The sequence below is a fragment of the Amphiura filiformis genome, chromosome 18 (assembly GCF_039555335.1).
Source record: "Amphiura filiformis chromosome 18, Afil_fr2py, whole genome shotgun sequence".
NCBI lineage: Eukaryota > Metazoa > Echinodermata > Ophiuroidea > Amphilepidida > Amphiuridae > Amphiura > Amphiura filiformis.
This window is the reverse complement of record NC_092645.1, coordinates 36,822,823-36,830,617: the sequence shown is the minus strand read 5'-3', so window position 1 is coordinate 36,830,617 and position 7,795 is coordinate 36,822,823. Positions and strand designations below refer to the sequence as shown.

The following is a 7,795-nucleotide window of genomic DNA, read 5'->3' as shown; positions in this document are numbered from 1 at the left end:
CAGTAACTGCAGGTTGTGTGCAGTTGGAAATGACCTTATCAGCCAGGACGAGTGTCAGGGTATCCTTGGACTTCCTACTGGTCATCCCCTTCTTTATGTCTTTGTCAGGAGTGCTGCCTGTTATAAGGGGGTCTTCACCCTCTGTCTCATAACTTATGCCATCTTTGAGGGTCAGCTCTATTTGTAGTTATCAAAGATGACACATCCTGCTGGTGTAGAATTTATGGCATACAACACTAACGATTGCCTGGACAAACTGCCATTGCGTCTATTATCAAGTGTTTGTGAAAGGGACTGATGTATACTTCTGGTGATGAATTACTACTTAGCTCCTCTTCCTTGTAATGACTGCTGATCTCTGCTCGGGTTGACTTCTTCAGGGACTATTTCAAATGAATTGTCATCATTGTCTATATTCGCTGAAGCTGCAGATTCACCAGTTTGCTCTTCCTCTATGCATAGATGAGCTGACTCTTGTTTTTCATTGGAAGAAAGCCGGTATCCAGTAGTGTTCATCAAAGTAGAGTTTATGACATTGAGATATCACCTCTTTAAGATCCATCTGTTTCTATGATTTTGCTACAACCAGCAGGCTTGATAACATATTGTACTTGCTGATTTTAGGTGCAAGACTTCACCATTGGCTTTCAGTTTAACCTTTATGCAGAGTCTATCCGAATGTTGGTACCTTGTTTCTAGAGGCATTCATCTCCATTGATTTGAGCATTAAGAACGTCAAGTTTTGCTCTCTTACCCCTGCTTTCAATATAAAGTCACTCCTCGAGAATTATACCGCAGGGCATGTCATCTTTGATAACTACAACAAGAAGCTGGCCCTCAAAGATGAGGGTCAGCTTCTTGAGACAGAGGATTATGAGGCAGAGGGTGAAGACCCCTCTTATAACAGGCATCACTCCTGACAAAGACATAAAGAAGTGGATGAAGTCCAAGGATAGCCCGACTCTTTTCCTGGCTGATAAGGTCATTTCCAACTGCACACAATCTGCAGTTACAGTCACCTGATGAGATGTCTTTTAAGACAACCACACCAGATCTGAAATGCAGTATAATTGGCCATAGCACACAGGAGGAGGCAGACACGTTGATGATCCTCATGATCTTGAACTGGAGAGGTTTGGTATCGAGGACGACTGCTTCACTCAAGATACAGACTGGTTGGATCTTCTAGAAGACTCCCTGAAGTAGGGCTTGACACTCACATAATCACAGGTGCCATATCTTTGAAACCTATTTATTAATAAAGCAAGAGTTATGGCCCTATGCACTGACTGGCAGTGATCACCGGACGAAAAAATGGAGTGAGGAAGAAATCTGCGCTCTCATAATTATTAGAAGCACCAGACAATGTTGTAAATGTTCTGAAAGATCTTGGCAAAGAAAACGTAGCATCACCTGAAGTCATAAATGACTGCGATGAATTTATGTGGATGTTGCTCAGACCAAATATATAGCAGCCACTGCTGCTGCTTCCCTGCGGTAGCAAAGGTTCAAAAAACTTAAACATACGCAGGGTATTGACAAGCTTCCTCCAACGCCTGGTGCCAATTTACGGCATATCTTTCGTGCTCATCTTCAAGCCAGCATATGGGCAAAAGATGACGTTTTGCACCCAGTTATTTTTTTATCCTTGTAAACTGGGGGGGTGCAAAGATGGATCTGAATTAATGCCGGTGTTAATATGTGTGGAGTGTGCACCGGAATACTCGCTCTATCTGTAAGAGCAGGGAAGTGAGATATCTCACTTCCCTGGTAAGAGTAATAACTTAGAATGTACTGAACTGTGCAAGAACAATGCTAGTGAGGACTGTTTCAACACATTGACTGAGCCAGAAAAAAGTGAGGGAGATTAAGATGGAGAGAGTAACTATGTGTTCCAGTCAAGTATAGTCAGTTTAGCTCTTAATTTGGTTTACTTAAAATTCATGTCTCAGTTTTGCAATATCGGGAACAATTATATAGAGCCATAATGGTGGCCATTTTGAAATGTAAGGTTGCCATAAATAAATGTAACTTTCGTGGAACTTGTTTTTGTTTTTAATTCTTGGCATTTTAAACATGGGTATTATCATTAATTGGCCGGTACCGGTTTAAGTAACTTACTCTGAATTTAAGAATAACATCGTAGTCTGAAATATGTTGTACGTGGCGGCCATTTTGAAATCTGCATGAGACCTGCCAAACAAAATGCAATGTAGGCCTTTGTATATGCTTTATTTGCAATCTTTGGCATCATAAACATGGGTATTGCCACCATTTAAAGCTTGCTGTGCGGCTCACAACTTCAGATATAGCCAAAAACATATTGATGATGGCAGCCATTTTGAAATCCAAGATGGCCGCCGAACGAAATGACGTATAACCTTGTATATGCCTTTATTGTAATCCTTGGCATCATAAACATGGGTATTGCCACCATTTTCAGCTTGATGTGGAGCTCAGAAACCAAGTTATAGTCCAAAATATGTAGAAAATGGCGGCCATTTTGAAATTCAAGATGGCCGCCAAGGGGCTGGGAGAAAAAAATGGTAACAATTTGATTTGAGTTCCTGGAACCCTTATCTATCATTTAAGACCAAAATCTCAAAGTGTTACATTTCCTCCCACAAATAACATATGGTACTACACTATTTAATGAACGCGTCTTTTGTTGATGAAACCCCTTTGACGAATTGAAACACAGACTGGGGGCTTTAAGTTTATTATTCCAATTTATATTATCTTTTAGGTTTGGCATCAAATATTTTGGTTAGCAATTCAATAGGTCGTTTGAGTCTCATTGTCTGCGGAATCACAGCATATGTGCGGGTGGTTCAAATCCTTTAACTCTACTGCTTGGACTGCGCTTTTATTGAGCTTTTTCGGTAAGTTGATGAATATTGAATATTTATTGAAAATATATTTTTCACTATTATTAACAAAACAGATTCTACACCAAACATGTCTCGTAATATCTCTCTTTCTACAAAATATTGCCGTTAAACAAATAAAGCGACTTTCATACTCGCGAGTGTTTCTCCAGGGATGTTTCTTTGTAGTTAAAGAAGATAAATGTTCACAACACTGGAATATAATAACAGTAAAATATCTAGTGTCCTCGTAATTGAAAAACACCAATGATTTTCTTTTTCCAAAGTGTTTCTTCTGCTTCAACTGTTCAATCCACCATCGCCGTAGGAGCTGTGCCACAGTATCTCGATTCCCATATTGATACTGCAGTAACCATCTACTGTTGCGGAACTGGAGTTGAGTATGAAGCGGAACAAAGACACTGCAGCGTCGTGGCTGGTGGTAGCTTCAGTCACTCTAATGCATTTCTTAGAGCAAGGTCTTATCAAAAGTTTAAGTGTCTTATTGCCAGATATCAGGGAACAGTTTTCAACTTACACATGGGTCATTGGATGGTCTATATCATTTGTCTGTGGATGGGGATATATGCTCGGTAAGTTACCATATTAATATGAGCATACAACAAGGTTTGAATAAAGGAACCAGTGTCTTGTTACTGTGGTCAAACCTATAATTTCGCATGGTAATAGTAACTTTTATCCGAACATAATTTTATAGTTGATTTATTTAGTTGATTCATTGCTTGCTTTATCTGCGCAAGTTTAAGAAACAATCGCAAAATGACCAATGCATAAAAACAGACAGGTTCCAAAAGGGTTCTTTAATTTAATTTCTACTCTTACCCGCGATGGTTGTTAGAGGAACCATGCAAGGATCTTCGGGTACATTTTGTCTTCTTTAAATGGGCTGCAAAACCTGTAATGGTTCTCCAAAGGTTTCTTGAATTATCAATCGCCTATTTGAGGGTTTAAGACTTGAAGTGCAAGGGCTCCCCTGAAGGATTCCAACTCGGCAACATTCTTTTTTCTAATTACCGATGCTCATATGAAGAGCCAGACTTTGCAGAAGGGATCTAATATCCGTCAGTAGTGTGCGGGGTTTGATTTGATTTGTTCGGGTATTGATACCCTGAATAACCCAAGAAAGCCTCTATTGAAGCTTATTTCCATTGGAGTCCATTTGAATACCGGGGCTGGGTGAGGACAGTCAAGGGTAAACACCCTACTCTTTTCGAATCTGGCTGCGAGATACATGTACAGGTATGGCTCTCTGCACACAGGACCGACGGCTTAATGTCCCCTCCGAATGACGGAGTACTTTCATGATTCATTTACCCAATTCTAAATGAACCATGGGGAAACCGGAAGTCTGAATTTAATCTACAGAGGTTGCCAATTAATATCAGACTTTTTTTCCAAGGCAATATCCCAGCAAATCGCCACCGCCGAGAATTGAACCCGGGACCTCGTGCACTAGAGGCAAGTACCCTAACCATTGCGCCACGCTCTCCATAATAAAAAGAATGATAAAAGAATGATAAAGTTGATCAAAGAAGCAACATTATTAACAACTAATGATGAGGCTGCACTTGATGCACTTTAATACTAAAAAGACTTTTCTTACTGCCAATTTGTTGTTTACTTGATTGAATGTGTGTAGACTATATAATTTTCATTACACCTATCGTACTGGCCGACCGATCGCGTAACATCACGCCTGCGTGAGGCTGCGTCACGCGATGCTACGCAGATTGATCGGTGAATGAGGTGCTGATGCGATGATGACGTGTTTCAGGCTAGCCAATCAGAACCCGACTTCATGTTTACGCCATAAACTGCCCCAAATCTAGGTCGGATAAAAACTGCGAGGGGATTTTTGCAAAAGGCTGCATTTCGTTATTGGTTGTCAGGATATATGCATTTTTGTGGCATGACCATCATGATCATATTTTCCGGGTGTGATCAAAACACCTAACTTTTGTTTTGAGGGGTTTTGATGAAGACTAACACGTCTTTTGTTGACGAAACACAGACTGGGCCTTCAAGTTTATTAAGGTGATACTACACCCCCTGATAAATGTTGTGACTAATTTTGCATTTTTAGGGTGCAAGGAATCAATTACTTCACTGAAATTTCAGTGATTCAAGACAAGTGGTTCATTATATATGTTAAGATATGAGGTACATTCTAGCGGTACCTCTTTTCTTATCATAAATAACGTACCGCTTGTCTTGAGTCACTGAAATTCCAGTGTAGTAACTGGTTTCCTTGCCCCTATAATATATATTATATAACCTTTGTTACCATGCAGTGTGTTATTAGTTTTTTGAGAAAAATGCACTGAAAAATAGTCACCAATTTATCAAGGGGTGTAGTACCTCCTTAATCCAACTCAAATTTCTATTATCTTTTAGGATTGGTATCAAATACTTTGGTAAACAAAGCAATAGGTCGACCAAGTCTCATTGTCTGCGGAATCACAGCTACCATAGGTTTACTCATTTGTGCGTTTGCTCCAAATATTTTAACTCTACTGCTTGGATTTTCCTTTTTCGGTAAGTCACTGAATATTGAACATTTAATAAGAACGTAATTTTCACATATTAAGGGGGTACTACACCCCTGGCTAATTTTGTGCATATTTTTGCATTTTTCTCAAAAATTATAGCACATTGGTGATAAGTAAGATATGCATGTTATAGTGGCAAGGACTACAACTACTGCACTGGAAATTGTATTTCAACACTGACAACAGTTGTGGAGTTACATTCAAAAAATGAGGGAAAACCAATATTTGATCAATAAATCAATAACTACTTGCCTTGAGTTACTGAATTTTCAGTGCATTAGTTGTAGTCTTTGCCCCTATAATATACATACCTTACTTGTCACCAATGCACTACAATTTTTGAGAAAAATGCAAAAATAGGCACAAAATTGGCCAGGGGTGTAGTACCCCCTTAACACAACAGATTTTACACCAACCATTTATTGCTAGCTAAAATCTCTTTCTTAATATCGTAAAGTAGGTAAATCTTCTTTTATACTCGCGCGTGTTTCTCCCGGGATGTATCTTTATAGTACAAGACCATAAACGTTCACCATGTTCACAACACAGGGATATAACATAACCGTAAACGTATTGAAAAGTTCGTAATTTATATAAACTGCAAAAGATTTAAGATACAGTTGATTATTTTCCTTTTCTAAAGGGTTTATTCTGCTTGAATCCACCATCGCCATAGGAGCTGTGCCACAGTATTTTGACACCCATTTTGATACTGCAGTAGCCATCTACTGTTGCGGAACTGGACTTGGGATCATAGTCATGCCCATAGTAACTCAAATGTTACAAGATGTCTACGGTTGGAGAGGGGCGTTAGTGTTATTATGCGGGCTTTGCGCGCATTCAATTCCGTGTGGTGCTCTCATTAAAATAGAGGCACATAATGAGCAACAAGTGACTGCTGATGAAATCATGCAATTTCGTTCTGTGTCAACTAGAGAAAAAAACACCTGCTAAAACTGGATGCTGCAAGTTGATATCATCTTTAACAAAGAGTCTGTCTGGAGTTGTAGATTCATCTTTACTCACAGATATCCATTTCGTGACTCAAATATTGATACCATCTTTCGTAATTGGCTATACATTTACCGGATGGCAAATATACACAGTATCATATGCCGTATCTAACGGCGCATCTATAAGAGAAGCGTCAATTGTTTCAACAAGCGGAGGAATCGGATTGACAGCAATAAGAATTGTCTTACCTATTTTGCATAAACTACTCACATACAAGCAACTTATATACTTGGGATCCTTCTTATCAGCAATGTCTTTAATTCTGATTACTCAGTTTGTCAATTTTAAAGGGATGGCCGCAATATCAGTGTGTTATGGAATAAGTTACGGCATTCTTGGGCCAGAAATATTAATTGCCGTCAAGAAAGTTACTGATGATTCTAAATACTTCAGTGGAGTGGCGTGGTCTGTGTTATTTGAAGGAGCAGGATCAATATCAAGTGGGTTCGTAACAGGTAACGAATAGAACATTTTGATAGTTCATGGGGTAGTCAATGTACTGCTTATTTGTCAGGTGGCTGGCATTTTCTGGGGGGTATCAAAATTACAAAAAGTCAGCGTCAATAAAATTGCAACCCCTCTATTTTGGCAACAAACCGATACACCTTACCCCTTAAACAGGATAAAATTGTATTGAAAGCAGTCTTTTTGAATCAAATAAACACACTACCTGTGGTCATCTTGTGACTCCCTACATTTTGGTCATCAACAAAAAATTTATGCTCCTCTTATCTTTTTCTCAAAAATGTATGACCCCCCGTATCCCAAATCATTATCCCAGGAAATTGTCACAGCTGTGAATTGAACCCGGTACCTCATGCACCAATGCCGAGTAACTCCACCCATACTACCCATAACGTGGAATGTATTTTATTGTGAATGCAATGAAAGTCGGGGATAAGCTCTCTTTTTGTGTTAATTTTAACAATACTATACCCTATTTACCACTAATTTAAAGTATACATGTGTCATGAAATTGTTCCAATTGTTTTTCTTTTCATTTTAGGTTGGTTGTTCGATATGACAGGAAGTTTCACTGCATCATTTACCATATTAGGTGTTATTTCCTTAATAACGGTTGTATCTTTTGGATTGGATGAAATTTGGATTGGAGTCAAAAGGAAACATGCATCAATTTGAAGATTATAATGAACACCAGTTTCTGGCTATTTGTGATCTTGCCTGAATTTGTACCATCCAGCACGACCAAGTCTCCGTTCAGCACCAGATACCACTCGACTTAGCATGCTTAGTGTACCAAATACCAGACGCCATCTTCATACTGCTCCAAAATCGCACTTTCTCATATACTGCTTCAAAAACATGTAATGCTCTCCCAAAATC

The 7,795-nt window shown here is 39.0% G+C and overlaps 1 long non-coding RNA gene across 1 annotated transcript; it reads left to right on the top strand.

The window, feature by feature from the left end:
- The first annotated feature begins 2,787 nt into the window (after positions 1-2,787).
- LOC140138640 (uncharacterized) lies at positions 2,788-7,572 on the top strand. The gene is made up of 5 exons (XR_011857030.1): positions 2,788-2,882; positions 3,155-3,460; positions 5,283-5,423; positions 6,081-6,906; positions 7,458-7,572. It is a non-coding gene; the product is annotated as an uncharacterized lncRNA (long non-coding RNA).
- Positions 7,573-7,795: the final 223 nt, after the last annotated feature.